Below are 8,699 nucleotides of genomic sequence, written 5' to 3'. Positions count from 1 at the left end.
CATTCTCTGACAAAAATGCAATAAAAATTGAAATTAACAGCAAAGTGTCATCCAAGACTGAAGTTTTCAGGTTTATTAAATAGCTCTCAAATCAAAAAAGAAATCAAAATCTTAACATCTGTTTATCAATTACTGTAATCATAATGAGAACAATGCAATAGAGCGAATATGCACTAAACTCATCTTAGAAGAAAGTGTGCATAGCTTTAAATAGTTTCACCATGTAAAAACAAACAAACATGCCAAGTAAGGTAGCTCATGCCTGTAATTCCCACAATTTTGGAAGCTGAGGTGGGTGGATTGCTTGAGCCCAGGAGTTTGAGACCAGACTGGGCTAAATGGCAAAACCCCATCACTACAAATAATACAAAAAGTAGCTGGGTGTGGTGATGAGAGTCTATCATCCCAGCTACTGGGAAGGCTGAGGTGAGAGGATCACTTGAGCCTGGGAAGTGGAGGCTGCAGTGAGCCATGCTCACACTACTGCACAGCAGCCTGGATGACAGTAAGACCCTGTTTAAAAACACAAACTAAAAAATAAAAATAGGTAGTTAAATAAATAAATGTTATTTAAGCATCTAATTTAAAAGACAAAATAGTAAAAATAATAAATTTAAAGAAATTTAGGAAAGAAAAATAGAAAAAAATACTCCTTTTTGAAACGGTGAACTATCCATCCTTTTTCTTCTAAAATGAGAATAAAGAAAAATATTTTGGAGGTAGGTATTCACAATAGTGAAGAGAGCTGGAGGGGAGCCATCAAGAGATGTTATCTGAGCACCTCTAGAATAAAGAAAGTGGATGGAAAGAGCTGGTGAGTGAAGGAGTGCAGATAAAGTTGCAGTAAAAAAAATAAAATAAAATAAATAAGGAAGTTGTTGCATTGGAGAAGAAAGTCAGTTGGCTTGGCACCATTCCTAAGAAGCTCGAGTTAGAGGCTAGAACAGAATATATAGTAGAAAAAGGAAATAGAATAGAAAATAATTGAAAGATGACATAGGGCAGTCATCGCCTCACCCACCTACTAACCTATTCCACTGAAATCTGGCAATCTGGCATTTTACCCAGGGGCAAAAATTCAGAGGGCTCATCTCTAAAAACATTGAACTAAATGGGAGGAACGAAGCCAACCACTGCGAGTGCTTCTGACTGAGTAAAGCTCTCCTCACTTCTCACTGGGAATGGTGCCAACACAAAGGAGGGCTCCCCATGCTCTAATCTTAAAGGTAAGTGCTGCTCACACATGCACAGCTGCCAGTCTGCCTTCCTATTCCTTAATTTTTTTAAAAAAATATGTCCACCAAGTGTTACTAATTAGCTGAAAATTGCATGAATCATGAACTAGAAAGACAAAGTTTAAACAACAAATATCAGAATCAGATGAAACAGATAATGCAAACAGCAGAAGAGAACTTTAAAATGTAATGAACATCCGCAGAGAATAAGGAAAAAATTGCATCTAAAAGACTACGCAGACTGCTCCTTGGAGGAAAACTCAGAACAACAAAAGATCTGATTGATAAGAAGTATCATGGCCAAAGTAAAAGTAAAATTATTAAACAATGGAACGGATTAAATAAAACAGTCCAGAAAATATCCCAAATTAGAAAGCAAAAAGCAATAGATTTTTAAAAAGTGACAAAATTGAATTAAAAAGTATAACTTCCGAATAGTAGGAATTAAAAAAAATACTAAGATAAGAAAAGAAAATTTCTCACAGTTGCAGAGAACCTGGTCTTCACATTCAATGTGCTCTCAAGTTCCTGTAGAGAAAAATGGGGAAAACAAAAGGAAAAACTAGAGGATTTGGGGCTCTCTCTTTTGCTGCTTACTGCCCCAAGCTCATATTTTCTGAGCCGAATGGCTAAGAGCTAAGAGCCGGGCGCAAGTGCGGAAATTTCCTCCTATTATAGGCTAAAAAGTTTAACTGGTTGTCACACTCTCCTCTGAGGTCTGAAAAACAGCTAAAACGTAAGGTTGGAAAGTCACTGATGAAGAAAGGTTGTGGTCCAGAGAGATATACATACCTCAAAGGGAAAGACAAGATTCTCAAGATTTATTAATCTGTAACATCTAGACAGGAGCCAGTCAAAATAAGTGGAAGTGTCCGGAAGTCAATGAAATACGGCAAAGCAATCAGAATAAACCGCATGAAGCACAACTGATGGAGAAGATGAATGAGTATCAATAAAATAATACAAAGAGCACCTGAGAACCTCAAAGTGACAACTTAATGCAGACAAAAGACTTTCAAGAGATATATACATAATTTCCCAATTATATGTTTAGAATATGAATTAAGAGAGCAGAATTACTGTTGACATCTGAGCATATGATCTGAAAGATCAGGTGCAAGAAATGTCTCAGGGAAGAGAGTCAAAGACATAAGGAGACAGAAAAAATAATAAGGGGAAACAATGAAAAGCGTTCTGGATATAATAAAAATTCCAGAAAAAGACATAGGATAATATACGTATGAGCAGCAAAAATTGAAGAAATAATACAAATAATAGAAATTATTTCTATAATATTACTAATAAAACAAAACTGTTAAGTTCCAGAGCATCTTAATTAGAAAGCACACAAGGCTCTGTTGGTATATTTCTGAAATTAAAGGATGAAGGAAAAATTTACAAGATACAAAGCAGAAAGAAAACGTTACATACTAAGGAAAAGTCAATCAACATTGCATTTTTTACCTGTACACTGATTGAGGACAACGAAATAACATACACAAATCACCAAGATATAGGACTGAAACCCAGGAATCTACACTGTAATCAACAAGTTATTCAATTTTCAGGGAGAAAGATGTTTAAAGAGAATGCAAAAATCCAAAGTCTGTCAGTCACATACCCATTTCAGGACAGACTCTGTTCAAAAACAGAGACAGAAGACCACAAGAAACACCCAAATACCTACAATACAGGAACGTAAAACTTAGAGAAAAATATGTTGAGTACCTTAACATATGTATGTATATGTGTGTGTGCGTGCGCGTGTGTGTATATACATAAATATGTGTGTGTATATATATAAATATATCATATTACAATGTAGGAAAAGGGCCTGGAAATTTGTCATACAGTGTCAGTTAAAGGACAAATTATGAAAAAATTCATCTTGAAAAAAAATAACTTATAGTTGGGAGAAAGGAATAGATAAGAGAAATAACCACATTCCAAATCTCTACTGGGGGTAGGAAAAAAGAGATAGTGAAAATAGAACTATTCTCAAATTATTTCTTTGGGACTTAAGGAAAAATAGAATATCTTGGTGGGGGAAATGGTTTTGCTTGGGGAATTAATTAGTGCATCCAGTAGATTAATCATATATGTTTGCCTAAGAGGCAAGAAAAAAGATTTATTTCTAGAACAGAAAATTACATTTGGCGTTCTAAATTAATGAAGAAAAATGAATAACTAAAAAACATGTCAATGCAACAAACACTGAAAAAAGTGAAAAACAGTTCAATCAATAATAAAAATATATATGAAAGGAATAAAATCTAGCATAGTTATTATTATAATTGTGAATTAAATAAATTATGTGAATTAGATTATCTCATAAGTCAAAAAATGTCAAGTTGGGTTAAAGTGTAAAATTTGTTTGAAATAAACACACTTAAAATAATGAAAATAAAAAGTTTGGAAAAGAGACATATAACAAACATAATAAAGAAGCAGGAAGAGTATATATTTGAAGGGTAAGAGCACCAAAAGGTATAAAGGCTATTAAATGACTTTAAAAGGCATAATATATGATGAAGCTATAACATTCATAAATCTGGATGCAGTAAACAACAGTGCAGTTAAATATGTATGCAAAATCTATTGAAATCTAAGAAAAATAAACAGAAATTAAGTTTTAAAGAGTTCAATTTAACTTTCTTGTAACAAGACGGACATAAGGAAAATACAAACTCAATTTAAAAAACTAATTGTTGAACCTTCACCACTTAAGTACTTGTCCACATATGAAAACTTTATTTTTTAAAAATAGAGATTTTTATTGGTTGCATTTTCATAGTGTAAGCCAAAAAATCTATTATGAATTTAGCAATTACTTTAGCATAGGTTAAGTTCCAGGAAAATCATAACCTCTCCAGAAAACGATGAAAAGGAAGACTCTTTTATACTATATATATGTGTGTGTGTGTGTGTGTGTGTGTGTGTGCATATGTGTGTGTGTATATATGTGTGTATATGTTGTGTATGTGAGTGTGTGTGTGTGTATATCTTCTCTTTTTGAGACAGGGTTCTGTCACCTAGACTGGAGCGCAGAGCTGGGATCCTGGCTCACTGCAGCCTCGACTTAGTGGGCTTGAGAGATTTTTCCACCTCAGCCTCCTGAGTAGCTGAGATCACAGGCTCATGCCACTATGCCTGGCTAATTTTGTATTTTTTGCAGAGACTGGGTTTTACCATGTTGCCCAGGCTGGTCTTGAACTTCTGTGCTCTGGCCATCCACCTGCCTTGGCCTCCCAAACTGCTGGACCACAGGCGTGAGACACCACACCTGGCTTACAATAACATATTTCTAAAAAACACATAAAACAAATGAGAAAAATTATCTGATACTGACAAAATTGGACATGTGAAGGGACTCGAACAATTTCCCCTCTAAAGAAATGTGTTGAATTCTGAAGTTATACAGTATGGTTTAAAAGGTGACGTCAAAAATTTCTGAAAAGTAGCATGCAACTTCCTCATAGTCTTATTGTTTTTTAGGAGTCAAAGATCCATCAAGTCTTTGAAAACATAGCAGATGAGTAAGTGTTTAAAGCCATAGAGAAAGTGGTGACATCATGTGTAAGCAGTCATTTCTATTCTAAGAACATTTGGCTATATTGCTCTAAGTGGAGACTGAGAATTTTTAGGTTACTCCCATTGGTGGTCCACAGGTATGGAAATGAGAAACCAAGTGGAATTTTTGGAATGACATGGGGCCTAAGTAACCAACTGGAGACTTGCAAGTGCTTTGAACACTGTGTCCTCCTCAAAACATTTGCCATTGGATAAAATTCAACCTCTATTCATATAAAATCTACCCAAAAACCAGCAATAGAAATTTCTACATAACAAAAGTTATTTATGAAGTTAATATCTTAATTAATGTAATATTAGATTTCCCCAAAGTAAGTGAACAGGCGAGGACATCCAATCTTACCAATTCCATTAAACTTTAAATAGACCCTAACCAGAGCAGGAAGAAGTAAAACTATTTTTATTCAGAGATGACATCACCGTATATGTAGAAAACTCAAAATAATTTGCAAATCTACTACTAGATCTAATAAGTGAATACAGCAAGGTCAATATATAAAATCAACTGTATTTCTATATAGTAAAATGAAAATATTTCAAAAACATTACTTATGTTGGCAGTAAAACATCACATTTAAATATCAAGAAATAAATGTAAAGAAATATATGAAGGCCTCTGCAGCCATAAAATATTTAAGGTAGCATAGTGTATTAGTTTGCTAGGGCCACCATATAAAAGTACCAAAGACTGGGTGGCTCAAACAACAGAAATTTATTTTCTTATGCACTGAACACTAGAAGTCTTGAGAGCAAAGAATCAGCGGGGTTAGGTTCTTCTGAGGTCTCTCCCCACAGCTGGTAGACGGACATCTTCTCCCTGTATCTTCTCGTCATCTTCTACCTCTACCTGTTTATCTCCAAACTTCCTTTTCTTCTGAGGACAACAGACATACTCAATTAGATCGCCTCTCCCCACCAATACCTCATTTTTAACTTGACTGCCTGTTTAAATACAGTCACATTTCACGGTACCATGAATTAGGGCTTCAATATATAAATTTTGAGTAAACGCAATTAAGGCTATAATACACAGTGAAACAATAGTGGAAATAAAGAGAGTGAAAGAAATATATCTGAAGGAAGTAGGAGAGACATGTTCTGTGTGTGATGTCCATGGCCCAGGGGTTGGGGACCCCTGTGTTAAAATGTGTTTGACTCTAGGAAGTGGGGCTGTATCTAAGTAAAGACTTTAGCAGGAAACTAGTTACACATTTTATAAAACATTTTGGACAGCTGTGTGTATATGTAAAAGATAAATGAAAAAATGCAATTAAATAATAAAAATATGAGTTGATTAACAAGAAAAAGTAAACCTAATCAAAAGAAATCAAAAGAAAGAAAGAAGAAAGGGAATACAAAATTTTAGAAACGAGATTACTACTGTAAACATCAAAGAGATATTTAAAATTCTGTATACAACATGAAATAATTAACTTTAAAATCCTAAAAATTCTGTATTACATAAATCACTAAAATTAGCAGAGAAAAATTTTTGTACACTTGGAAGACTCATTGAATTCAGATGAGTTAAAAGTAATCATAAAAGAATTAACTTGTCAAATATGTGGGGCCAAAAATTTTGTCCAACTTCTAAAGACCAGATCATTTTTTATTTAAAATATTTCTGAGTATAGAAAAAGGAATGCCATTTGCTATTTCGTTTTTTACAAAATACACAGAACACTAACTACATGGCAACTATAATTACATTAATCACAGGTAACATATCCCATCAAATTGAATACATTACTTATTAATCTTGATTAACCAAATTGTATTTTGGGAATTGAAGATGGTCAACACAAATAAATACATTAATGTACTTAGTTTATCAAACTTAAGATACAAATTATATTATGATTTACACAGATACAAAAGACACATTCAGTAAATTTTTTTGTTTTTGTTTTTTTTTTTTGAGATGGAGTCTGGCTGGAGTGCAGTGGCGCCATCTCGGCTCATTGCAAGCTCCGCCTCCCTGGTTCCCGCCATTCTCCTGCCTCAGCCTCCCGAGGAGCTGGGACTACAGGCGCCCGCCACCTCGCCTGGCTAATTTTTTGTATTTTTAGCAGAGATGGGGTTTCACCGTGTTAGCCAGGATGGTCTCGATCTCCTGACCTCGTGATCCGCCTGCCTTGGCCTCCCAAAGTGCTGGGATTATAGGCGTGAGCCACCTCGGTCGGCCCACATTTGGTAAAAATCAATAAACATTTTGGTTAACAAGTACTTTACAAAATACTTGAAAAGAAGTATTTTATCTGAATAGTTAACATTTTAATCCTTAATCCCTCCTCAAAATCTTATTTAGCAAAAATGTTATTGAATGGCTGCGTTAGCAGCTGTTACTTCACATTGTTCCAGAAGTTGTATCCATTGCAAATAAAAAAATAAAAAATATTATAGTAAAAATACTGAACAGGTGATAAAATTATTTTTATTTTAACAAAAAATGCAAGAAAATCAATTTAAAATCAATTCTAAATAGTAAGAGCTTTCCATGAGACTTCTATAAGAGCATTTCCAATAATCCAATATTATCATCAGTGATAAAGTTTAATAAAGGAAACAATATTATTTATGACAGCGAAAAATGTGCCAAAGAATAAATTTAAAAGAAATATGTAAACATGATGCATATTTTTAAAACTGCAATATGTTACCAAGTAGTATGATTTATGGAAAGAGGAAGCAGAGTCATAATCTAAATAGGAAAATGCAAAATTTGAAGTATATGCATTTACTCAAATTTTAGTGATAAATAATCATATAATTGCAAGCAAGTCCAATGGGAAATGGGGGGAGTGTGGAAAGTATGGGAGGGATTTATAAACTAAAACTTCGGTATCACAAATTTTGAAAAGAACAATTATAATACATACATTGGGATGGGAAATGAACTTGCATTGACAGATGTTAACCACCATTATAAGCATATGAAATCCACATTGTAATTATTATAAATGACTAAAGTTTGTGGTTCTATAATAAAAATTGACTATTCTATTCAGCTGAATAGAGGTACAAAAACAAAAGCAAATACGTATTTATTTTTAGTAGACAATGTATGGACTATTCATATTAAATAACGATCTATTCAAGAAGTGTATATTAAACATTACCAGAAATGTAGTCATGTCGGTTTTCCCTCAAATAAGTTTAAATAAGTGGGTTAAATATTTATATAAAAATCTTCAATCGTAAATACAATATCTTATAAAGATAGAAGTGGGTGCTCTGTAAGATGGTGTTGGTGTGGGTAGCAAAATAATTTGAATATCTTAAATCCTGTCAAATAAACAAAGACAGCAACTGGGATAGAAAAGGAAAAACATCAATAGAACTTCTTAATTTAACTAAGTGACAAGATATGCCACAGAAGCTAAAATCAGGGTGGGTATGGCTAATCACCAACAGCAACAAGGATCTCGGGGGTAAGTAGTTGTATAGGAGAAACTAGAGGAGAAGAACAATCTATTACTGCCTTAAGAATTATATATATATATCTCCAGTGATACACTTTCTAGAGGAAGATTTCCTACTTAGACTAAAGGCATAAGTAGACCAATCTGAAAACAATTAATAAAAAAAAAAAAAAAAGTAGTTTAAAAGATTGGGCTTCAGATATCCCAAACTTCAAGTGGTTGTGTGGAGACTGTAGATAGAGGTGCAAGAGTATGGGAGTTGCTTGAGGATTAGCAGTCTGAAATACGAAGGCCCACATTGAGGAGAAAACTATTAGACATTAGAATAAAAATGAACCTGGACAGGAATCTGTCATTATGAGAAGATCGAGATATTCGTGGGTGAGGGACCTGAGGAGGTTAAATTTCAGGAAGTCTCAAAAGGCATACTCAGAAGCTGTATCTTTCATTA

This window comes from Piliocolobus tephrosceles, chromosome 18 (assembly GCF_002776525.5).
Source record: "Piliocolobus tephrosceles isolate RC106 chromosome 18, ASM277652v3, whole genome shotgun sequence".
NCBI classification, from domain to species: Eukaryota; Metazoa; Chordata; class Mammalia; order Primates; family Cercopithecidae; genus Piliocolobus; species Piliocolobus tephrosceles.
Note: the sequence above shows the minus strand (reverse complement) of the source record.